We start from the raw sequence: 27,634 nt of genomic DNA, 5'->3' as shown, positions 1-27,634 counted from the left end.
GCTTTGCAGAAGGACAGGAGTAATGACATTGTTATTGTTATCTGTAGGGAAACAAAGGATGGTACTTGAGATATCCATTACTCAAGAGATTTTCTTGGTTTGAAAGAAAACTAACACACACTGAGCTTAAGGGTGTTAAGAATGAATGAAGAAGTAGACCATTTAAATGTGGCTGAAGTTCCTGTCTTTATCATGATGAGATTCTTTTGAAAATTCTAGAATAGGGAATTACGCCAAGTCCATTGAAGCATAAACCCTATTCTTGTATGTTTCTTTCTTGCTGGTGATTTTATTCAGCAGGTTGAGAAAGCAGCTCTATGATAGGAGAGGCTGTATACTCATAATTTTAATAACCTATGATGAATGATGTCTTTTTCTTATAGCATCTTTTCCTTCTTATCTTAATAACAGTAATTTATATGGGATCTGTCTAGTTTGAATGTATTTTAGTAACTTCAATACATTTTAGCTCAACTTTTTGATATGACCCAAAGGAGTACCAATAGGTCTCATGTACTCCCATGTGCTTTAGAAGGCGGGCCCAACACCAAGAATTTGAAGCAGGCTGGGCACAGTGGATCAGGCCTTTAATTGCAGCACTTTGGGAGGCCAAGGTGGGATAATTTCTTGAGCTCGGGAGTTCAAGACCAGCCTGGGCAAATAGTGAGACCTTGTCTCTACTAAAAAGAATTACAAAAAGTATCAGCTGGGCATGGTGGCATGTTCCTGTAGTCCCAGCTACTTGGGATGCTGAGGCAGGATCGTTTGGGTCCGGGAGGTTGAGGTTGCAGTGAGCTGTGATCATACCACTTCAGTCCAGCCTGGGTGAGAGATTGAGACCCAGTCTCAACAAGACAACAGACCAGGCGTGGTGGCTCACGCCTATAATCGCAGCACTTTGGGAGGCTGAGGTGGGTGGATCACCTGAGGCCAGGCCAACATGGTGAAACCCTGTCTCTACTAAAAATGAAAGAATTAGCCAGGCATGGTGGTGTGTGCTATAGTCCCAGCTACTCAGGAAACTGAGGTGAGGTGTTAAAATAGCTTAAACCAAGGAGGCAGAGGTTGCAGTGAGCGGAAATATCACCACTGCACTCTAGCCTGGGTGACAGAGCGAGACTCCTCAAAGACACAAACAGAAACAAAAACAAAACAAAAAAAAAATGAAGGAAAGCAACCTGTGGGGAAATAATATAAATAAAACACTGGGTAGTTTGACAAGAGCATAATAATCAATTAGATTTTCTGATTTTCAAAAATTTGAATTGCAATGAAAGAAAATTCTGATGTGTTATGTTTTAACTTTTCAGTCACAAACAAATGTGCAAAATAATAAAGTTGACATCTTTATTTACCTTTACAAACAATGAAGACAAAAGAGTTCTGGTAAAACATTCAGGTAATAAAACCTGCTTATAATTTTGACCACATAACTCAATAGTAATCAGTTTAATATATAACACATAATAGTGGAAGGAAATAAGAAATACAGGCAAAAAAGAGAAGACAGGAAGAAAAACAGTATCAGAATGAAAAGGAGAAACAAGCCACATGAATATGAGGGACCATTATAGATATTCTGCAGAGTAAATTGTGCATTCTTATTTACTTTTATATAATTTTAATATTAAAATTATACATCAATTATTGATAACAATTATATTAGAAAACACAATGCGACTATATGTTCAATGATAGAAGTTACCCTTTCATTAGGAAATAGGTTAAAAATAGGAAATAGACATAGTTTAAAATAAGGATGGAATACAACATATCATAAAACACTAATCAAAATAAGCTGGAAGACATTATCCATGTTAGGAACACGACAGTTCAGACAAGAAATATTTCCATGGAAAAACAGAACATTACATAACCATAGAGGTAGATACACCATAAAGACATACTAATCCTTAATATGTATGCACCTTACAACCGAGATTCAACATATGTAAAGCAAAAGTAACTGAAAGAAGATTTGTACAAATGTATAACAATGCTGGAAAAACTTAACATTTCTCTTATAGTAATCAAAACACAAATAGACAGGATATCATTAGGTTGTGAAGACCAGAACTTCACTATCAAATGTCAGTTTGTCGGAATTGACGTTTATAGAACACTTCACCAAATGAGATAAAAATATTCATTTTTTAAGTCACATAAAATATTAAAAACCAAAACTTATTTTCTAGTACATAAAACAAACCTCAGATGTTGAAAGTATTGAAAACATACAACTTATAGTCTCTACTCACGTTATTACCCCTGAAATCAGTCATAAAAAGTATTTGAAAAATCTACAAATATTTGGAAACTAAACAACATACTTTACTAAGATATTTCTACAAAAATGTATGCATCTATGAGGAGGAAAAATTTTAAAGTACTTTTAATTGAGTGAAATGAAAACAGAATTGTATCACTCAATGTCCAGAGAGCTATAGCAGCATATTAAAATGTGTAGGATGCAGTTAAAACAGTGTGTTTGAAGAGAAACACACAGCATCATATGCTTGTATTAGAGAAGATGAAAGCTTTTATATCAATGATCTAAAATTTGACTTAAAGTGGAAATGCAAAAGCAAAGTAAATCCAAACTAAATAAAAAAATAAATAAAAACAGAGACAATTAAAAAAATTTGAAACTGAAAGACAACAGAAAATTTTTAAAAGACATGTGTTTTTGATACAACCAATAATATTGATAAATTTATAGCCAGAGTGATAACAAAGTGAGAAAAAGAAGACACAAATTATCAAGTTAAAAATTATATCAGTATGCCACCACATAGCTGAGATAAGTAAAAGGGTAACAAGTATACATTATAAACAACTTTATGCCAAAAAATTGTAACTGAGATGAAATTGACATATTCCTTGAAAGATACAAATTACTAATATTTACTCAAAAAGAAAGAGGCAATCAGAATAGTACTATACCTATTAGAGAAATTAAACTCATTGTTAAAAAAATTAAACGGTGAAAACTACAAGCCAAGATATGTTAACCAACTATTAAAAATTTAAGAAAAACATACCAATTTTACCATAAAAACAATTTCAGAAAGTAGGAAAGGAGTGAATGCTTTCCAACCCATATTGTGATACTTGGAATATCCTGAAATCAAAACTAGTAAAGACTTACAGGGAAAGAAAACAGTAAACTAACATCCCTGACCAGCACAGATGCAAAATTTCTCAAAATATATGGGGAATTAAATATAATAGTATACAAGAAAGATGATAAAGTGAGATTTACCCAATGCAAGCAAGATTGCATCAACATTTGAACTACGAAAATCAATCAAGGTAACTAACAATATCAAAAACAAAAACATAATTTGATTATCTTCAGAAATACGGAAAAAGCAATTGAGAAAACTCAATTTCCATTTATTATAAAAACTCAGAATAAAACATATCTTCCATAACCTGATTAATAGTATTTACAAAATATGTATAGCTAACACCGTAACATAATCGTGAAAGACAGTACTTTCACTAGGACCAGAAACGTGGCAAAGATGTTCACTTTCACCACTCCTGTTAAGCATTATATTGGAGATCAATGAAGAAAAAATCATCTTTTCGTGAAACATCGAAGGTGAATCAGCACAGCGGTAGGGGATCATCCCATTGCTGAGGGAGCTCTCAACAAAAGGCTCCTGCAGTTTTTTGGCCCGAAGATCCTGGACTAGGAGAAGGGGAAGTTCTAGGAATTGAAAAGTACTGAGAACTGAGTAGAGTGGAGAAAAGTGTCTTCAAGCTACCTCCCTTTCTTATGATAAGTCCAGAGGTACCTGAGAGAGGGCCTCAATGGAACCCCAATTCCCCATAAAGATACTTCCAGATAGAAGCACCTAAGCTGGGAATGCAGCGGTGCCTGAATCCTTGACTTCCCCTTCCTGAAGAGTCTGAAATCGGTGGGCTATGCCCCAAGTCTGGTGTGGGGAGGGCAACTTTCCCCATGAGGCCTTCGTGGTGAAGTCTTTGTAATTGCCTGTGGTTGGGCCTGGAAAATAACCCTAGGTTTTTATCCACAAGTCGGAATACTTACATTTCATTTAAAAAGTGTTATTTTTCCTATTTCTATTGGAACTTATTGTATTTATAAAGGAAATGAACATCTTCTCATTATTTCATAGACGTGATTCCAGTAATCTGTATAAGCATTATCTGTTTTGAAGAAACCCATCAGAAAAATTGTCAGACATGTGACATCACTGAAGGATCAGTCTTAGATAACTGTGTTCAACTGACCCCTTGGTTATAATCTATTCAAGTTTTAATGGTCTTCTTAAAAAAATTTAGAAGTTGATATTTTATTAGGGTTTAATGAAGACAAAAGGAGTCACTTTATATACCTCAAATGTCAGATGCTTTAATGCAGAGAATTAGAGACATGTGAAATATTTGAAAGAAAAGGCTAAGGGAATGAGGTACCTGGATCTGGCACTGACAACCTCAGCTTCTCTACCACCAGCACAGATTTCCAAAGCTCACCTAGAAGCAACTGAGAACCACCTGTCTGCCATCCTTGCATGCATCTGACTGTAACTGTCTTCAACAAACATGACTTTAACTGCTTTTCCATTTTCTGTATTTCATACAAGGGCCTCTTCTAGGACATAGATTGGCATAAGGGCAAAGGGCATATGAAAATGTACAACAGACACTGTGAGGTACACAGAAAAGGATCATCCAATGATAAAAAGAAACATGAAAGAAAGGTATGAGGCTTCATCAGAGAACTGGATAGTGGAGACAGTATAATGGGACTGCCCATAATTTTATGATTTTACATTCTTTACCCTTGGGTAGATTCTATGCCTGTGGGACTAATAAGCTTTGATTTAGGCATGACCTAAATGGTAAGAGGTCCAGGAAAAGCTGAAGCAGGAAAGGGAATGAATACACTCAGTTAACTACTACAATAAGAAAAAAAAAAATCCAACACTCAAAGCAACATTTTAACAGATGGTTAATCAACAATGTCATCTTCCTACCTGGAGAATAGTATCAGGGTTAATACATTCATAAATACATGAAAAATCAGTGGAGAAATTCAACCAATACCACTGTTACTTAAAAAAAATGAGCTACTTTAGATACTATTTTGAAGATTAATATGGTACTTTGCCTAAAATTTTCATGCAGAATATAATTTTCAAAGGCATTTTTGTATTAAAAATCACATTGCTGAGTAGAATAAAGGAATGCGAAACAGTATATTTAATTTACTATAAATATTTAGATAATTCACATTACAGAATGGATTTATTTTTCTTCTCTTGTATTAAAGCATCTATGCAGAGTTTTGGTCATTGTTTTATATGTTTAGTAGATTTTTGCCTTTCATGTAATTCCTCTAAAAATCTATGCCATGACATAGCTCTTTGTTTGTCAGGTCTATCGGGGTAATGCAAGTCAATTAAATTTCAGCAGAACATGTAATTACTGTTGGGAGTCCCTCTGCAAGATTTTCAGTTTCTCTTTAGGGATTTAGAACTGAACAATGAATAATTTTGGTTTAATTAAAATTCAAGTGCCAAATCCCTCAAGGCTCATTTTACAGAGAGATCTGCCAATCAGTCAATTGACAGACTCATAAAACTCTTGCTCACTCTGTGACTATCTTTTCCCTCATGTTATAACCCCCCAGTGAAGGTCTTTTGTTTGCTGATATTTCATCCCACATATCTTGTAATTTGGCAATCTCATAATGAAAGAAGTGACATCCTATTCCAAAGTAATGACTTATGTACAGCAAGTTATACAGTCCCAATCTGCACTAGTCTCTCTTGCATGATGTAAGACGACAATGTGGCGATTTTCTTTCTTCTCTTAGTGTTACTATTACACCATTTACGCAATACTTGAAAACTAAGTGACCTTCTCACTGAAACCAATGGTACACGTTGGAGAGCTTATTTATTCACTTTATCATTTGTTAAATATTTATTGATAAGCTACTATGTCACAGTCAACCTCTATCTGTTAAAAGTACAAAAGAGAGCAATATAAACATGTTTTCTGTTGTAGCAGGCCGAATAGGCAAGTGGGGAAAGCAAAAGATTTAATAAGAAAATACTACAATGTGAGACAGATATATTGACTAGGTAAGTAAAAGGTATGACTGGACAAAACTCAACCAAAAACATCAAAGAAAGTTTAAGTGATTCTGATCTGACACTTGCGTGAGTAGGAGGTAGCAAGGTAAGGAGTCTGTAGATGTGGGAGGATATGCCTTAGGCATGTGTAATCAGGGGCTGGGTCAAATGTGGGAAGAAAATTGTGGATACATTGTGGGGTGTAAAAATTATGAGTATGGGGGTTGGGAAAATTATCCAGGTGAAATAAATAGTGTGTGAGGTAGTGATTAGAGGAGGCACAACACTTTATAGAATTTAGATAAACTTCTTAGAGATTATCCACTACAAGGGGACTAGATTATTACAAATCAATAACTAAAACATTTTGTAAAGTAGAGTTTGTTTTAAGGAAAGGAAAAGGAATTCACAGTTTTTGTAGAGAAAAGTGATAAAAATTAATCTGGAAGTCTTAATGATAATTTTTTCATACTCATAGAAAGTGTATTAAATTTTACTTGTGGAGTGACTAGCCAAATTCAGAACTTGAATATTGGCTGGATTGCTTCATCTGTAATTTTTACACTTGGAAAATAGCTTCACAATTTTCCTCCCACATTTGACCCAGCTCATGATTACACACACTACAAATTTAGACACATTAACAAATATTACTGTATCCCAGATGAGGAGTATAGTCCACTTAAGTACCAATCGACATAAATACAAATAAATTCATAGTTATAAAATCCATTGAATATTCAAGTTGGTAAATAATTTACAATATTTCATTTTTAGAGGAATAATCTAGGCTTCAAGTTGGGGGACCCACTTGAGTGCTGCCATCCAAATGGGTAAGTGAGGGGCTCGTTCAAGCGAGTAAAGAATTGTCTATAGAGATTATAAAAAATGACAAAAAAGTGACACGAATGTCATCTGTGGTCAAGTTGTAAAGAGCATGAATATTACACTTGATGAGTCAGAATGGTCTTCAATATCAGCTAAAATTAATAACTACAGTATGTTGTCTTTTATATATAAGGAATAACTCCAATCTTTCTATATAAGTGTTTAGTTTAAGTATTAAAATAATATCCAACAACATCCAAAGAAAAGCTGTAGAGATAAGATTTGGCATAATCATGAGTAGTATCATCAAAGTAAAAACATATACACTCTTACAATAATGCCATATATACGAACAGAACCAGAAAAGAGCATCGTAGCTTCTAATGTGTCCAAGATATATGGCTTCAATAGAATAACAGCAGAAGAGCATAATGATTACAATAACTGAGAGGCACAAAGGCATTCTTCGAAGTGTGTTCTTTATGTGGCTAAAAGCTATTTGTTGATTTCTTTGATATCCGTAGTGCTGTGGGGAAGATTTTACATGGATTATTTAATTTATCTTCACAGCAACCTGAAGAAAGTATATTATAACCCATATTAGATAAATGAGTTTTCTGAGGTATAAAGTGGCTAAAAATCTTTCCCAAATTCTTACCAGTGTTGGAGGCAGGATTCTGAGCATGGTTTGAGCTAACCCACTCCCAGTATTTTATATATAAAACATTCTAAATATTTTACTTTTTAGTAAAATGAGAACGCCAGCTTATACTGGTTACTGAGAATACGTTATTAAATTTCCAAGAATTTTCTAAGTGAATGGCATCATGTTGACAGTTTGAAATAATCCATGGTGGGGATATTTAAATGACAGAAATCTGAAAATATTATAAATCAGGGTCATTTTAAAAAGTTGGTTGTCAAACATTTACCAGTGCACCTATAGATACATTAAGCCAATCAGAAGAGAAGCAAACTGTGGTAAGGTCACAGACTGTGTTAAGATATATGTGTGAGGCAGTGCTCCTTTCACGGGGGCCCTAGCTGCAGGGGGTCTGTTCCTGCAGACCCTTGATTTGGCAATGGATGAATAAAGTACACTAACACAAAGATATTCTGCTTTGCCAGTCCAGTTGAGGGTCCCAGCTGCTTACAGGCTCCCTGCTAGCAGAGTCCTGTAAACAGTTGCGACTGGGCCCTGATCAGCTATTGAGTCTCATATGTATTCAGTAAGACGAATTAACAAAAGTTGTGAGTAAACACCACTAGAGGGTAGAGATTAAAGGCCAGGTTCTGAGGCCTAAAGCAAACACTATTTGCTGGTAATAAACTTCTGCCAACCCCTGAGTAGGAGGCGGTAATGTACCCACAGTAGGACAAAGGTCAGTCTTAAGCCCATGTAAGTAAACAGGTTGGTAATATAAATTTCCCACATTCTTTTGTACTTGGACCCTAATCTTTCTGGCTGCTGCAAAGAGACCCTGGCTCTCTTCAGCCAAGCAATCTGAAGCTATGCAAACTTTTAGGCCTTCCAAGAGAGTTTTTGGCTATTACTATAACGATCTTTAATATTTTTTCCACCAGTTTGAACCACAACATATGTGTATATTCTGCAGTATGTTGAGAGATTATGTTTTGCTGTAATAAATAAAGCTTGAAAGATGAATTATGTAAACCACATAGAAAGGAAATAATTTAAGATGCAGATGTCTCAATAAGTACATGGTCTGTGTGTGTGTGTGTGTGTGTGTGCACGCACGCACATGCATGTGAGCCCACATATGGTGGGGAAGCAAAGTTAGTTAACTGGAGGCAGAAAAATTTGGTTTGGTAATAAAAACCGTAAAGCAAATACATGCATCAGAGTTTATCAGAGTAAGGTTGTGATTGTGTTACTGGAGTGTCCTGAATATCACCAGAATATTTTTCCCTGCAAAATGTGCACAGAAGTAAAAAGAAAGGATCAAGAACCAAGGAAGGTGCTAAAAACAAAGGTATTGCACTCTTTGAGGCCATAGCGGACCAGAAGGAAAGCTCTGGTGTGAGGAGCAGTTCAAGTATAGGCTTCCAGAAATTCAGCAAAAACTTCTGGCACAAAATCTGAATAATGCTGGTCCTGAAGTCTGTTTACTGCTCCTTTTATTTTTTCTAACTTTTGGATTGTAGAAATTAAGAGTAAACATTCCATACAAAGTCTCCCTCGTTTCCACTAGCCCTGTAGCATCTTACTCATTTTACCTGTGAAAGAAGGCACTACAAAGTTGTAAGAGAATGAAGAATATTTACTATTATAAGAATCATCTATTTAAAGTAAAGTTTATAAAGCTAAAAGTTTAAAATAATCACTAGAGTTACTTGTTATCCAGATATATTTAGATTCAAAATTTACATGATGATTGTTAGAAAACTTTCAGTCATTTGATTAGAGATAATTAGTGTTAATCTATTAGACTGTCCCATGAAGAGTTGAACATAATTTGATTGTTCATACAGAAGAGTAATTTCTTCTTGCAGTAATTATTGACTCTTGATAATGATCAGTTATTAAAATAATTATTCCTCTTAAAAGACCCTACTGATCCAACCACTGATTACTATGGCATCCCTTTTCAGAGAAGGAGTTATTTAACAAATTACTATTTCTCAATGACTCTGCATCTAGCTATACAACAAAAAAGTATAATAAGTTTTTATTTCAAATTCATGGAGAATATACATAGCATTAAGAACAGGAATGGCTGTCAAAATAGGTAATATTTATTTTCCTTTTCTTCTAAGAGTTAGAACACTTTTTTTTAAAATCTGGCACTATATTTGAATAGAATTTTAGAACCTATTAGAAGCTTCCACATTCAGCAACTTGCTTAGTAATCATATCTATCCTATGAGATAGTAATGTAGATATCATAATAGTATATTTACAAATGAAGAAATTAAAAATTAAAAATATTAAGAAACTATTCCCCCAAAATCATTGCTATAGGACTATCAGTAAATATACCCACTTTTATGTAGTCATATGTTCCCTATTGTGTACCTTGAAGACTGGTGGCTTATGTCTGTACTTCCACGTCATGCACTATTTTTTAACATTTAGATATTATAGTTACAAAGAGAAAAAGGAGAACAGAAGGAAATGAGAAAAGAAAGGAAGACAATTAACAAATTAAAAAAAGGAAATAATTAAAATTGGTTTATATAATAGATATTTCTATAACACAATATGCTGTTTGTCAATAGTTAAACGTCTTGTTGGAAAACTTTCTATATACGTTTCTTGGAACAGTTTCTGCATGAGTTTAATCATAATGACTTTTTAAAAAGTTGTCGCAAGGCTAACATTTTGTGAAACAAAATTTGCTGAGTAGCACTTCTGTTTTTTCTGAGAGCATTTCCCCAAGAACTGAGTAAATGAGAATTTACTCTACAACAATAGATAGATACACTTTGATCCAGAGGGAGTAGAAGATATACTGCATTACCCCCATATGCTCTTTGGAAATGATATTATTCATTTCAGTGTTCAAACAAAGGGTAATTTGTAAAGGTTGCAGGCTCTGCATAGTCGTTTTGTCAAATTGTCAAAGCTTTCTGATTTCTTTAGGGACTGTTTCAACTGTCACACCATTCAGGACACATCCAGAGGCCAGCTCATTTGACAGTGGTTTGGGGAAACATATTTGTCTGAATATCAATTCCTGTCACTTTACATGCCATCTTTATAAATTATTGAAGCAATTATAAGAATGGAGAACACAGTGATTTTCAATGTGCCGTATTTGACTATAATAAGAGAGAGACTTTACAAAAGCAGTGATGCATTAAAGCTTGTATTATTTGGTCACTACTTCTTGAGCCATTTTCTTATAAATGTCCATCAGTCTGATAGACTTTTCCTCTACAAGTGAAACATAATATCTGACATATTTTTGGTGGTTTAATGCTTTATAAAAATAAAAAAGGATGATTATTTTGCAGTAGTTTGATGTTACAGAGTAGAAAAATAAACCACCAAGAAGTTAAATGACTCTCCAAAATCCCCTAGAAAATTAGTGGCAAAGACACAGCCATAAGTGGAATTCCTGATTCTTAACGTAAGGCTGCTTTTCGTCAGAACCTGGTAAATCCATTTTCAACTCAATGTTATTCAAAACACTTTAATTCTGATATGTAGTGGTTGAGACTAAGGGCTCTGGAGTGCATTTGCCTGGCGTCACTACTTGGAAGCTCAGACCTGGAGCAGGTGACAGAACTCATCTGCACCTCAGTTTCCTCATTTTCAAAACTGAGTTTTGAATGGAGCCTAACTCAGATCATTAAATAAATTAACATGAATTCTAATTTTAAGTGCATAGAACAATGTCTTGCACATGATATTCAAAGTGTTAGCCATTATTATAATGTTTTGACTAGTGATTATTTATGGAACATAACAAACCACTCCAGAATTTAGTGGTTTAAAGTAATAATTTTTGTTCATGAATCTGCAATTTAAAGAGGTATTGGGGGTTTTTACTTGTCACTGCCTCTCATTGTGTCATCTGAGGAGCCTTGGATAGTGTAATTGTTATGGATTGTATTGCATTGTGCTCAGAGAACTTAGATTCTAATTTATTGATACTTTGTACTTCTTGATATTCCTTTTGTGGTTTAACACATGGTCAACGATTTTTGTTTGACTGTTTTTATGTCTCAAGTGTGGTTTTAAAAAATGTGTTCTCTATTTTTTGCAGAATTCTATGGATGTCTATTACATTAAGTGTTTATTGTATTAGATCTCTGTATCTTAACTACTGTTTGATCTAGAAATTTTGAGAGAGTAAATTTAGAATATTGCACTTTTATACTTTTTTGACATGTTTTTCAGTTTAGATATTTTCACGTACAAAAAGATTCAGGTTATATTTTTTTTCCTAAATGTATAATTTTCCTACATTTTATCATTAAGGAAAAAATAATTTTATTTGTACATCTTATAATTAACATCATTCTTTGTTAGTGTTTTCCTGATATATATTCTATATTTTTACTTTATTTTTCTGTTTAATTACATGCTTTCTATATATATACTTAAAATTTATGTAACAGCTTTTATAACCATCATAATCTCTGCTTTGAACAGGCAATTTTAATGTTTCAGTTTATTTTAGTTATAAATACAATGGAAAATATTTCTCTCATTTTATTTTGTGTTTTCTACTTGGTATGCTTTCCTTTTATTTTCCTCCTCATTCATTCTTCCATAAAATTTACCAGATTCTGTTGGTTACCTAATTTTCTTCTACAATTTTGAAATGTATTCATTTTTATATTACTTTTGCAGCAAACCCTTTGAAATTTTAACAGATTTGTCACAGTGCAATGTTGTTATCTCTTTTCTACCAAAGAACAAATGCACAAAATAACATTATTCTGGTTTTTTCCATCCTCCATATTTCTTTGTTATTTTAGTTTTAGCTTGTTTTTGGTAATCCAGCAACAAATAATTTTTGTAAATTTATAATCAAAGTTTGCAGAATTTTACTTTGACAGATATTTATGAACATCTGCAATCACATACCAAAGTGAAAGAATAGTAAACTGAACCCATGCTCAGCAATCATCAGATTTTTATCAGTATTTTTGGTCCATTCTTCATCCTACCTTTTTCGCTGCAGTATTTTAAAGCAATTTCTACCAATCACATCATTTTACCGCAGACACTCAATTTTGCATAGCAAAGAGATGAAAATATTAGTATCACTCCTTTAAAGTTAATATTCAGAGTTTCTTTAAACAAAAAATTTCATTTAATTTCCTCCTATAATATCTGATTACACATGGTAAATCTGCTTTTACGTTGTGCTACTTCCTAATTTTTTGATGTATGCAATATACCCTTAATATTCTACTTCTAGGTGGACCAAATGTGTATATGATACATATTTGCTCCTTGACCTTGATTGATTTTTTTTTTTTTTTGGTCTGTGGTTCTCAGGTCTTCCTTTAATAACCGAAAATGTACAGTCATTATCATCACAAATATTATCTTATTCTATCACTCTGTTCAGGATATCTTATCAGACTCTTTAAATCTGTTACCCAACTTTCTTAAACTGCTTCATTACTTTTATCTCTATCTTCATTAATTTTATCTCATAAAATAAAATTTATCACATAAAATTCTCAGCTGTATTCTGTGTTATTCTTTTGGCTCTTTTTTTCATTTCTGTAAAAATCTCCTGAAGTTTATAAATTCATCGGTTCTTTATAAACCTTCACTTATTTTTTTCAGTGCATATTGCATCTTATGACAACATACATTCATAACAAGAAGTTTTCATTATTTTTCATCCAAATTTGTTTTTTTATTCATACTCTTTTTGCTGTTTTATGGTTTCTATTCTTTATCTTTTTATTCATTTAAATACATTTGTGTACCTTCCAAATTGTTGTGTTATCTCCTCACTCATAGGCGTTATTCTTTCATATGCTAACTCTTTCGCCTGCTAAATCTTTCTCATGGTGGTTTGTTTCAGTGCATGTTTTATAAGTTTTGATACTGAGCTCACCATCTGTAAGCGTTTACTTTCCTGTGGAGTCCAATGTGTGCTCTATAATTGAGGATTCAATAAATTTTTGACTTTTCCAAGGCTCCAGAGTTTTCACTATTGTGGGATCAGCTTTCATGATCAGTCTTCATAATTTAGAATTTAATTAAGACATGAGCATTTTAAAATTTCTTACAGAATAGACAACATTTTAAGCAACGATTTCTTTTCTCAGTCACAAATTTCTTGCCATATCACTGGCCAAAAGAGGATGTTGATCTAATCCCATTTTCATGACTAGCCATCTCATTGATGTTTGGACTTTATGCTAAAGGCTCAGGAGAAGTCTTTCCTGTATTAAAACCTGAATCTCATCCCATAGGACCAATATACTGTCTGCTAGTCTTATTAGCTCCCAAATTGTTAGCTCTCACTTTGTGCACCAGTTTCAAGTTACTTCTTTTTCTCTGATGCCCAGCGACTCTGCTGTGTTTCATTCATGTCTGAACATGTATTTTAAACATCATAATGTTAATTTCAGTGTATTACTGTGTATATGTAGCAAGGGTAGGAAATATGTGGCCCAATATTTTGTCTAAAATATCTATAATTGTATAATTTATTAACAGTTCTCTTTTCAGACCAGGCGCGGTGGCTCACACCTGTAATCTCAGCACTTTTGGGAGGCTGAGGCGGGCAGATCACAAGGTCAGGAGATTGAGACCATCCTGGTTAACACGGTGAAACCCCGTCTCCACTAAAAAATACAAAAAATTAGCGGGACGTGGTGGCGGGAGCCTGTAGTCCCAGCTACTTGGGAAGCTGAGGCAGGAGAATAGTGTGAACCCGGGAGGCAGAGCTTTCAGTGGGCCAAGATCGCGCCACTGCACTCCAGCCTGGGTGACAGAGCAGGACTCTGTCTCCAAAAACAAAAACAAACAAACAAACAAAAATCAGTCCTCTTTTCAAAATTAAATGATTCAACAAACTGTCATCTAAGGTGTTTTAAAAATAAAACATATTTATGCAGTTACCTTACTAATCCAAAACAACTCTGTCAGCATTACACATTTTACCTGGAAGTTATTTTTGTTGGATGGTAGAAAAAATATATATTATTAAGTGACTAATGTTATTAACTGGAATGCAATTTTTTATTATTAAAAGAAACATTCAAGGACATGTTCTCTTAATAAAAGTGAACAAGAATCTAAATTACAAAATACAACAACTACTAGGCTTAGAATCAGGCAAGATCTGAGTTTGAATACCACCTCTGCCAAGCAACGGTCTGATTCAGGATGCATAATTTTACTTCTGAAAATCTGCTATCTCATAGGGTTTTATGATAGGGTCATTATTAAAAGTATTCTAAAGTCTGTGAAGATCTATAAATATGTTAATCATTTTAACTACTAGATAGTATTTTATTTCACTGTGAATTTGTGGTAAAATAATTATGGCCAGAAATACATATATCAAGAAGTTATGAATGGCTCATTAAGAAAAGAGAAAAAAGGAAAAGTGGAGAGAACAAAACACAATATTATAAAAAGTGGCTAAAATACATTTGATGAATGTATTTTAACTTTCTAGTTTTATTTTAAACACATGATAAGGGAATCTCATTTTGTATTAACATTGCTTGCATAGCACTTTATAAAGTACCTTTACGTGGTTTACTAGTTTCCTACAGCTTTTGTAATAAAGTCCCACAAACTTTTCGGGTTAAAACAACAGAAATTTGTTTCTCTCACAGTTCTGAGTCTAGAAGTCTGAAAACAAGATGCCAGCACCCTCTCTGTGATGGCTCTAGGAGAATTCCTTTCAGGCATTTCCCTTAGCTTCCAGGATTACTGTAAATCTTTGGTGTTCCTTGGCTTGTAAATATATCACTGTAAAATCTATATCTCCATCATCATATGGTGTGTTCCCATGGATTTCTGTCTCTGTAGCTCTTCTTCTTCTTCTTTTTTTTTTTTTTTTGCAAGGATAGCAGTCATTTGGAATTGGGGGATCAGCCTATTCCAGTATGACTTCATCTTGACTTTATCACATTTGCAAAGACACTATTTCCAAATAAAGTCACATTCACACGTACAAGAATTTAGGGTTTCAACATATCTTTATCAGGGATACAATTTCACTGACAATACCTAGACATTAGAAAGAAAATAAGCATAAAATATGAACAACTCTATGCCCACAAATTTGGAAAGTTAGGAGTAAGGGAACAATTTATCGAAAGACACAAAATACCAAAACTCACTCAAGAAGAAAGAAATGATTTGAATAGCCTTACATCAGGCGAAGAAATTAAGTTAATACATATCTGAGTGCTGAGACAAGTGCTGACAAGAAGGATTCTTTGATTAATTTTACCAAATATTTAAGGATGAAATGGTTATTCTACATCAACTTTTTTCAAAAAACAGGAGCAACGGAGATTACTTTCCAACTCATCTTATGAGACCGGCTTTGTATTAACAGCAAAAACAGATAAATGTATTATGAGAAAGGAAACTATAGATCAATACTTCTCATGATCACAGACATAAAACAAGGGTAAAAAATGCTAGCAATCTGAATCTGAAAATATGTAAAAGGATAATACACCATACTAAATGGGGTTTAATTAATGAATGCAAGACTGGTTCAACATTTCAGTCAAGAAATGCAATTTATCATATTAACAGACTGGATAAGAAGAAAAAATGAATGACCATATTATTAGACAGAGAAAAGTCATTCAAAAAATACAACACATTCAAAAAACTATAAAGAGGGAATTTCCTTAATCTAATAAAAGACATGTAGGAAAAACTTCCAGCTAATATCATAATTAATGGAGACAGACTGAAGACTTACTCCCCTAAGATCAGAAAGGAAGGATGGCCTCTCCCAAAACTTCTATCCACTATTGTACTGAAAGTCCTTACTAGTGTAGTTGATCATACAAAAATCAAAAATATACAGAGTAGAGAGGAGACCAAGAAATAAAACTCTTTATTCACAGATGACAATATTGTCTATGTGGAGAAACCCCAAAGAATTAACGAAAAAAATGCTGGAACTAAAACGCAAGCATGACAAGATTGCATGATACAAAGATACAATGTGAATATATAAAAGTGAATTGCTATTTTATGAGAAATTGGAATTTGAAGTTAAAAAATCTATTTACAATAGCAATGGAAACCAAAATGCTTAAATTAAAATCTAATAAATATGTACAGTATCTGAATTTGGAAAGCTACAAAATACTGATGAAAAAACTCAGAGAGATATTTCTGTTTATAGATTGAAAGACTCAATATTAAGATGTCAGTTCTTCTCAGCTTAAAATACAGGTTGAAGGCATTGTCAATGACAATTCCAACAATTTGTTTTATAGATACTGAAAAACTGATTCTAAAATATGTATTAAAAGCCAAAGATCTCTAACAACCATAAAAACACTGAAGATAAACTAATTTAGATTAATCATACCACCTGATTTTCAGCCTTACCAAACGGCTACAGTAAGGAGGACAATGTGATATTGGCAAAGGAATAGGAACATGGATCAATGAAACAGAATGGAGTATGCAGAAATAGAATTAAACAAGCACAGTCAACTGAGTGTTTTTTATAAAGTGCAGGGCAATTTAATGGTTAAATTATAGTCTTTCAACACATAGTTCTTCAGTGCTTGGGTGTCCATATTTTAAGGAAAGAATCTATATACATAGCTTACCACTTATAAATACATTAACTTGAATAAATCATAAATGTAAACAAAATCTAAAGGACTGAGTTTGAAAATGAGTGATCAGATATAACCCAAAAGCATACCCATGATTTTTTTTTTTAAGAAATGATGTTTGACTTTTTTAAAATTAGAAAACATTTTTTCTTTTCCTTTCTTTCTTTTTTTTTTTTTTTTTTTTTTTTTTTTGAGACGGAGTTTCTCTCTTGTCACCCGGGCTGGAGTGCAATGGCGTGATCTCGGCTCACCCCAACCTATGCCTCCTGGGTTCAAGGATTCTCTTGCCTCAACCTACAGAGTAGCTGGGATTGTAGGCATGCGCTATCACGCCTGGTTAATTTTGTATTTTTAGTAGAGACGGGGTTTCTCCGTGTTGGTCAGGCTGGTCTGGAACTCCTGACCTCAGGTGATTCACCCTCCTCGGCCTCTCAAAGTGCTGGGATTACAGGCATGAGCCACTGCGCAGAAGACACTGTTAAGAGAATCATTCATTAAATCACAGACGGGGAGAAAATATTTGCAAAGTACATAGCAGTTAAAGACTTTTATCCAAATTTACGAAGAACTCTTAAAAGTCAAAACAAAGGCCGAGGCGGGCGGATCACGAGGTCAGGAGATCGAGACCATCCTGGCTGACACGGTGAAACCCCGTCTCTACTAAAAAATACAAAAAAAAAAAACTAGCCGGGCGAGGTGGCGGGCGCCTGTAGTCCCAGCTACTGGGGAGGCTGAGGCAGGAGAATTGCGTGAACCCGGGAGGCGGAGCCTGCAGTGAGCTGAGATCCGGCCACTGCACTCCAGCCTGGGCGACAGAGCGAGACTCAAAAAAAAAAAAAAAAAAAAAAAGTCAAAACAAAAAAACATAACAAAACAAAACAAAAACAATGAATAAAGGACAAAAGATTAAAAGACATCTCACTAAAGAAGATACACAGTTGGCAAATAAGCATATAAAAAGATTTTATTTATTTGTTTATTTAGAGACGGAGTCTCGCTCTGTCGCTCAGGCTGGAGTGCAGTGGCGCCATCTCGGCTTGCTACAAGCTCCGACTCTTGGGTTCACACCATTCTCCTGCCTCAACCTTCGGAGTCGCTGGGACTACAGGCGCCCGCTAACTTTCTATATTTTTAGTAGAGATGAGATTTCACCGTGTTAGCCAGGATGGTCTCGATTTCTTGACCTCGTGATCTGCCCGCCTTGGCCTCCCAAAGTGTTGGGATTACAGGCGTGAGCCACCACACCCAGCTGCATAAAAAAGATTTTAAACAAATTTTGTCATTAAGAAAATGCAAATTAAAACAAAAATAATGTATTACTCTACATCTATGACAATGGTTAAAATCCAAGAAACTAAAATTATTATCAATTTCTAACAGGAATACAGAAGAACTAGAACCCTTGTTCATTGCTACCAAGCATGCCAAATGACACAGTCACTTCGGAAGATAGTTGGCAATTTCTTGCAAAGGTAAAAATTATCTTACAACATAATCCAGCAATTGCATTTCTAGAAATTTACCCAATCAGAAAATTTATGTTCACACAAAAGTCTGCATTCTAAAGCTTCTATCAAATTTATTCATAAGCTCCAAACCTGGAAGCAACCAACATATTCTTTGATAGGTAACTGGCTAAACAAACTTTAGAATATTATTTAATGATCTAAAAGAATCAGCTATTAAACCACACATTGAAACCTCACACAATTTTATGACATTATGCAGAAACAAAAACAATTGATATAATAAACAAATAAGTGTTTAACAGAGGTTTTTGTATAGGCCAGTTGAGTAGATGATGTACAGTGTATTTTTTAGGGTAGTAAATGTATTGTGTATGAAACTGTAACGGTCAAAATTCACAGAATTTCACAGGACAAAGAGGAAGCGTTCATAGAGTGAAATTAAAAAAAAATCATTCAAGGGGTTGGAAGGTTCAAGGATGGAATACAGACAATAGTAGAGAATCGAACACTGTAAGAAACACATGAAATAACCTCTTTTAAGGAGGTTGGGGAAGAAGGTTCTGACCAAACTATCTTTGGAAATAAGCGAACATTCAAAGACTAAAAGCAAAAAGATCCATACATAAGTTTTGGTAAAGTTGTCCCAGTGATGATTTTGGTTAACAATCCTGAAACATACATATATAACAGAATTGACGTAAATGCATGATGGATAGTAGGAGCAAGTTTCTCACATCTGGAATAGGAGATTACAGACAAGAAAGAGAGAAAAGCTGGAATAAACCATGTAATACTGGATCAATTCATCCATAGAAACTATTATTGTAATGTAGATACAGATGATATCCACAGAAATTTTTATGAGTATATGTATATACATGAGTTTTATAAATTTCCTTGCTGTCATTTGGAAAGTCCTAGAATCAATAACACCTCAGTAGCAATTAACACATCCGGAGCCCAGATGCTGGTTTCTAATAACATTTGCTGAGAAAAGGAAGCTGAGCTCCTTAAAGAAGTGGTTCAATCTAGGGCTTCAGCAGGGATACACAAGATGAGCTTAGAGTATCTTGTAGTATCAGAAAGTAGGGAAGTACTCAAAAATTAAAAAATATAATTACTGGGGTACTTCAAAGAAACAGAGGAGCCAACAGAAACAGTCGCAATGGCTAAATCCAGCCCAGTGAATGAGAGGGAGATACACACACACACACACACACACACACACACACACACACACACAGAGAGAAAGAGAGAGGGAGAGAGAGAGATTCTACCTTCACAATGAGACACAGCATATCTTTCCATTCCTTAATAGTGGACTGTGTATAACGACTATGCTCCAACATGTACAGCATGGAAGGACAGAGTGAAAGAGAATCTGAATAATTAAGAAAACTAACAAATATACTATCTCAGCTAGGTGATGAAATTTAACTTCAAAAGTGACAAATTAAACTGATGGCATGTATCCTTAATGTGATGTGATGAGATTGACACTTTATTTCAGTGGTTTTCTTCCCTCAAACTCATAATTTCAACCTAATCATCAGGAAACCACCAAACAAATCCCAACTGAGAAACATCAAAATATTCACCAATACTCCTCAAAACTTTCCAGGTCATCAAAAATAAGGAAAGTCTGAGAAAATAGTCATAGTCAGAAAAAGCCAAAGGAGAATGACAAGTGAAGGTAATGTGTATTTTGGATGGGATCCTAGAACAGAAAAGTGATATTTGGAGACATTGAGGTAATCTAAAAAAAGTATGGACTTTTGTTAATAAAATGTATCCATATTTGTTTATTAATAGCGACAATTATACCTTATACTAAGCTTTGGATATATGTCTCTGCTATCTTTGTAACTTATTTCTGAACCTAAAACCATTTTAAATAAAATATAATTGTTTATTAAAATATATGTGTATGTGTATATACACAACCCTACATACACACACACACACGAAGAAAGAGTTCTTTGTATTTATAAAGTGACTAAATGACACTACATTGTGGTTCTTACTCTAAATAATTTCAACCCATGAATACTGATAAAACAATAAAAATTATTGTTCCATATTAATATTTATTGTCTAAGTATGACAGCATCACTTTTCACAGTCTCTTCCATTCCTGTACTGATTAAGGAGAATTATTTTTTGCTTTCTCTATTTGAAATCTTTGATGTGCAAAATCAAGATAATGTTTGAGGAGATAAGTTGAAGATTTCTAAGTCTCACTTAATGGATTCTTTAAGTAGAGCATATTTACTGGCAGGAAAACAAATGAAGAGATCCAGAAGTGATAGTTAAATAGATTGAAATACACACACACAAATACACACACACACACGGAGAAGAGAGAATTCTTTATATTTATGAAGGGACTAGATGACCTATATTGTGGTTCTTGCTCTAGATGATTTTAACCCATTATTATTGGTAAAACACTAAAAATCATTATTCTATATTAATATTTGTTGTTTCTAATATGACAAAACAATATTATTGCAAGACTTCTCAGTATCGTCTATTCCTGTACTGATTAAGGATAATTATTTTTCGCTTTCTCTGTAAACCTTTGATGTGCAAAATCAAGATAATGTTTGAAGAGATGAATTGAAGATTTCTAAGGCTCACTTGGTGAATTTATTTAAGTAGGGAATATTACTGAACAGAAAAAAAATGAACAGATCTAGAAGTGTTAGTTGAATAGACTAAAAATTTAAAATTCAGTCCAGGCTGATATAGATGGAAAATTTAGAGGAGATTGAAAAGGAAAGAGAAATTTGGGGACCCTCTAGTATATGTAGTATATATAATATGAAGAAGAATTAAGAAGTTTCTCTGTGTTAAAAGCACATTTTTGGCATTTTGAATTTCTTCAATAGAGATGTAAAATCTTTTTCAATTACTTTTTGGTCTATTATACTTGCTTTAAGTATATCTATAATGAGAATAGATTCTAAATGTCTTGACATTATATAAGTTATAGCTACTTTCAAACTTGTCTCGGCAAAGACTACTATCATGGGAGCAGAAATTTAGTAAAATTAGCTCATTGTTTCTAGGCTATAAAATTTTCTTAAAGGTCAGTTGTAAAACTGAATATTTTTCCTCTTTACAAGTCTCAGCAGTAATACAGTTATTTCAGTTTTGTGACAATGGCACGTGTCCATTTGTCTACATAGCAAGTAGTATGCACAGATTATCTTCTCAAATTCTGTATGTATTTTGTGATATATTTAATAAACATAATCTTACTGTCTTAATTCTACATGACTTTAATTTATAAGCTTTTAGGTTTAACATTATCTTATGTATTTGAACTGCTCGCTATCCCTAGAAATTAAGCTACAGGCCAATACACTTTACATAAATAATGGTAATTGACAGGATTAAAATAGGAAACTGGCAGGCCACAGTGGCTCACACTGGGAAGTCCAGTGCTTTGAGAAGCAAAGGTAGGAGGATTGCTTGAGCGCAGGAGTTCAAGACCAACTTGAGCAACATAACGAGGTCTTGCTTTTAAAATAAATAAATAAATAAATAAATAAATAAATAAATAGCTGGGTGTGGTGATGTGCATCTGTAGTCCCAGCTACTCATAAGGCTCAGGTGGGAAGATGGCTGAAGCCTGAGATTGAGGCAACAGGGAGCCATTCACACCACTACATTGCAGCCTGAGTGACAGAGTGAGCCCCCATCTCAACAACAACAACAACAACAAAAGGCAACTATATTGAAGTAACTGAATTAAAGTAAGTGAATTACTGTGTTAGTTTACTGTATCTTCTCTCATAGTAGGAAATAATGCATTCAGAATGATGGTTCAGCAAATGTACCATACAATAACCTTGCAATAATTAAGATAAGTAAAACAAATATTTAAAAACAACTGGAAAGTTGTATAAAGTTTTTATTTTAGTCATTCATTAATTCTCCCATTATAAGACTGTTTGTATTATATTTCTTGGTGAAAAAAAGGAGTAGAACCAGAAACTGTTAATTTATATTAAAATATATTTTTATGAAAGGGTATTAAGTAATTCACAGAACTGGGTTTGATCTAGAACCAAGGGAAAAAGGTAGAGTCAAGATCCTATAACCAGAAAAATGTTCCCAGGGAATAGCTGCTGGCACTTTGGCCACTGGATAACTGGCTCTGAATCTCCACCAAAGCCACCTCAAATAAATCTTAAATGGCCCTGTACCTTTGACTATAACACAAGTGACCAATATTTATTGGTAGAAGTCTAATGATTAGACTCTGAGGATAAGTTGGACTTACGTGGCTGAGTAGAACAAGGTTATTTCAGCTCAATTACGTCTATACTGAAAGTTGTACAGAGGTTCATATTTTCATTTGCATCGGTATAGACAAAGACATCATGTGTGTGAATTGTCCCAAAGACAGACTGACTCCTAGAATATATTTGAGAAACTCATAAACGTCTTTAAGAAGAAAAGACTTAGCTTTGCAACCCACAAATGGATAAACAAGCCCAGTTTATAACTGTACCAACTTAGCACAACTTAGCAAGGCCTTTGCAGCACCTTACAATGCTTCCTTATCTCTTACATAATGAAATATAGCAATATTGGGAAAACACTGGAATTGAAATTGGTGAGTGTAGGTGTATTTATCAGTTTCTCTCTCATTAACTGAGTGACCTTGGTAAAATTATCAGTGAGTTTCAATTTATATATACATATGTATGTGTATATATATGTGTATGTGTGTGTGTATGTGTGTGTGTGTACATATTGTGTGTGTGTCTGTGTGTGTGTGTGTGTGAGAAGAGAAAGCATATATTCTTATAAGAATACCCTTCCTAGAGCATATAAAACCGAACTGTACTCTGACTACCCTGGACACATGCTGTCAGGACTCCTGAGGCTGTGGCATGGGCATATGTCCTTAACCTTGGCAAAATAAACTTTCTAAATATATACTCTCTCTCTACTCTCTCTTTCTTTTCTGGCAGTGTTTTTCAAAGGATCAAATTAAATGAAATAATGTATCTGAAATGTTTTATAAACCCTAAAGCAATGTAAGTTATGTTTGTTAATTAATCATCACTCAGATCACTCAAAGATCCTTGTGAGATTTTCAAAGCACTGCAACTGATGAACAACAAATGATAATCATGATAAATAAATATAATAAAGAGCACTAAATTTATTACACTGTTCAGATTTCCTACAATGCCTACTTAGAATTATAACATTAAGCAAAAAAATATAGAGCTTCATTATTCTCTGTATATAAAGTATCAAACTTATACTGAAGTAATAACCAGCAAGTAAAACAGATTTACTTCTTACAGAAATATAATTGGGCATTGATGGAGAATTTTTCCTCAAACCCAGGCATTTGTATCAGAGATATTTCTGTAAATTGGAGAAAAACGATTCTCTAAATTTAGCATATGTTAAAGCCTATAAACAGTAAATAAAGAAAAGCTATCTTAGTAGTACGATAAACAACAGAGCATCACCATAACTTTGATGCATGGAACAAAAAGAAAGTAATGGCATGGTGGTTTTAGAGCTATGTGGTCATTGTTCATGCAGGTAAGGTAACCCATTAACAATGCTTTGCATAAGGTAGTTTGCTAGGATCAGACTATTCTAGGACTACAGAGATCTACAGCTGTTAGCTGTAGACAAGAAAAGACAGAATGGAAACAATGCAACTCAAGTCCACACTGACCTGAGCTAGCTTCATTGCTGGGAAAAATGCAGCCAAGAATCAAGGATAAAGACAGACCAGAAAACTGAAATAACAACCAAAGAGGATAAAAAATAGGATCATAGCAAACGGGAGTGGTGAATTGGGAAATTTATTTCAGAGCTAAAGTTTTGCTTAAGTTTTCTTTTTATATAGTTCCTAATATGTGATAGATAAGATTATTAGTTTGGAATTTTAAATATCCTGTAGAGAATCAGATTCTTGGCTTGAAGTTGGAAAAGCTGTTCACATCAGAATGTGCACTTCATATTCCAATAAGAATATATATATTTTTTATACTTTATGTTCTAGGGTACATGTGCACAACGTGCAGGTTTGTTACATATGTATACATGTGCCATGTTGGTGTGCTGCACCCATTAACTCGTCATTTACATTAGGTATATCTCTAATGTTATCCCTCCCCCCTACCCCTACCCCAAAATAGGCCCCCATGTGTGATGTTCCCCTTCCTGTGTCAAAGTGTTCTCATTGTTCAATTCCCACCTATGAGTGAGAACATGCAGTGTTTGGTTTTCTGTTCTTGCGATAGTTTGCTGAGAATGATGGTTTCCAGCTGCATCCATGTCCCTACAAAGGACACAAACTCATCCTTTTTTATGGCTGCATAGTATTCCATGGTGTATATGTGCCACATTTTCTTAATCCAGTCTGTCATTGATGGACATTTGGGTTGGTTCCAAGTCTTTGCTATTGTGAATAGTGCCGCAATAAACATACGTGTGCATGTGTCTTCATAGCAGTGTGATTTATAATCCTTTGGGTATATACCCAGTAGTGGGATCCTGGGTCAAATAGTATTTCTAGTTCTAGATCCTTGAGGAATCGCCACACAGTCTTCCACAGTGGTTGAACTAGTTTACAGTCCCACCAACAGTGTAAAAGTGTTCCTATTTCTCCAAATCCTCTCCAGCACCTGTTGTTTCCTGACTTTTTAATGATTGCCATTCTAACTGGTGTGAGATGGCATCTCATTGTGGTTTTGATTTGCATTTCTCTGATGGCCAGTGATGATGAGCATTTTTTCATGTGTCTGTTGGCTACATAAATGTCTTCTTTTGAGAAGTGTCTGTTCATATCCTCTGCCCACTTTTTGATGGGGTTGTTTGTTTTTTTCTTGTAAATTTGTTTGAGTTCTTTGTAGGTTCTGGATATTAGCCCTTTGTCAGATGGGTAGATTGCAAAAATTTTCTCCCATTCTGTAGGTTGCGTGTTCACTCTGATGGTAGTTTCTTTTGCAGCGCAGAAGCTCTTTAGTTTAATTAGATCCCATTTGTCAGTTTTGGCTTTTGTTGCCATTGCTTTTGGTGATTTAGACATGAAGTCCTTGCCCATGCCTATGTCCTGAATGGTATTGCCTAGGTTTTCTACTAGGGTTTTTATGGTTTTAGGTCTAAGATTTAAGTCTCTAATCCATCCTGAATTAATTTTTGTATAGGAGTAAGGAAGGGATCCAATTTCAGCTTTTATTTTAAGGCTTGTTTTATTTTAATGGCTGATCTATGTAATCACGGAGGCCAGTATGTACAGACAAAGGGGGAGCTTTTATTTATTGGTCTCTTCCTCCTTGGACAAAGTCTTGATGATCGCCTCCTTCTTGGCCTGGAGGCATTCTTCATGACGTTTGCCTGCTTCCTTGGTCTTAGACCTGCGGGCCTCAGCCTGGTCAGCCAGGAGCTTCTTGAGGGCCTTATCTGCCTTCAGCTTGTGGATGTGTTCCATGAGAATATGTGGCCACAGCCGTGAGTATGCTCAGGCTTCAGAAGAGGCTCGCCTCTAGTGTCCTCCACTGTGGGAAGAAGAAGGTCTGGTTAGACACCAGTGAGACCAATGAAATAGCCAGTGCCAACTCCCGTCAGCAGATCCAGAAGCTGATCAAAGATGGGCTGATCAACTGCAAGCCTGTGACGGTCCATTCCTGGGCGCGATGCCAGAAAAACACCTTGGCCCGCCTGAAGGGCAGGCACATGGGCATAGGTAAGCGGAAGGGTACAGCCAATGCCCGAATGCCAAAGAAGGTCACGTGGATGAGGAGAATGAGAATTCTGCTCCGGTTGCTCAGAAGACACTGTGAGTCTAAGAAGATTGATCCACGTGTATCACAGCCTGTACCTGAAGGTGAAGGGGAATGTGCTCAAGAATAGCTTAAAATAGGAGGACAGAATCACTAATTTATTGGTTATAGCCACTTGGTCAGTTTTGAAAAAATTATAATTTAGACGTGAAATATAGGCCAAATAATGAAATAAAAATAGAATATATTTGTTAGAAGAAACATGGTCAAATGAAGTATGAGAAACATGTCAAAATTATAAACTATGTGAAAGGAAAATAAATCTTGGGGCCCCCAAATCATGAAGCTAAAGAGAAAAGTCAAGGTGGGAGCTGCTTAGGGCCAACCTGCCTCCCATTCTATTCAAAGTCACCCCTCTGCCCGCTGACATAAATACATATCTGAGTGCCTCCTTTGGAGGCTAATCAGAAACTCCAAAGAATGCAACCGTTTGTCTCTTATCTACCTGTGACCTGGAAGTCGCCTCCCCATTTCAAGTTTTCCCACCTTTGCTTCAAGTTGCCAGTCTTTCTAGATCAAGCTGATGTTCATCTTGCATATGTTGATTCCTGTCTTATGTCTCCCTAGAATGTATAAAACCAAACTGTGCTCTGACCACCCTGGGCACATGTTGTCAGAACTCCTGAGGCTATGTCATGGGCACGTGTCCTCAACCTTGGCAAAGTCAACTTTCTCAGTTAACTGAGACCTGTCTCAAATTTTCGAGATTCACAACTAGAAAGTAGTAAAGCAATAATTGGACCAGTCATTTCAGCAGCAAGAAAGAGAACTATCCTTTTCTCAGCAAAATGTAGATCAATAATGTGGTACAGAAGAAATTCACTGGTAGTAAAAATGTTGCAAAAACTATGTAGAGAATTAACTACCAATGATAAAAAAAATGATATATATCATAACACATTCTTTCTTGATATTTATACCTACCTTGAGAGCAAGTATTAATTTCTGCACTTGAAAGGTGAGGAAAATAAGGCTCAAAGAAAATATTTGCTTTCCCCAAAGCCAGATACATTAAAGTCACTCAGGGTTTAAAACTTACATCTCTCATTTTCTTAAATCTTATCTTCTTTTCTTTTTTTGCCTTTATTTGATTTAACATATTTTTTAAAACATAAATTTT

The sequence above is a fragment of the Macaca mulatta genome, chromosome 17, assembly GCF_049350105.2.
Source record: "Macaca mulatta isolate MMU2019108-1 chromosome 17, T2T-MMU8v2.0, whole genome shotgun sequence".
NCBI lineage: Eukaryota > Metazoa > Chordata > Mammalia > Primates > Cercopithecidae > Macaca > Macaca mulatta.
This window is presented reverse-complemented; position numbering follows the sequence as displayed.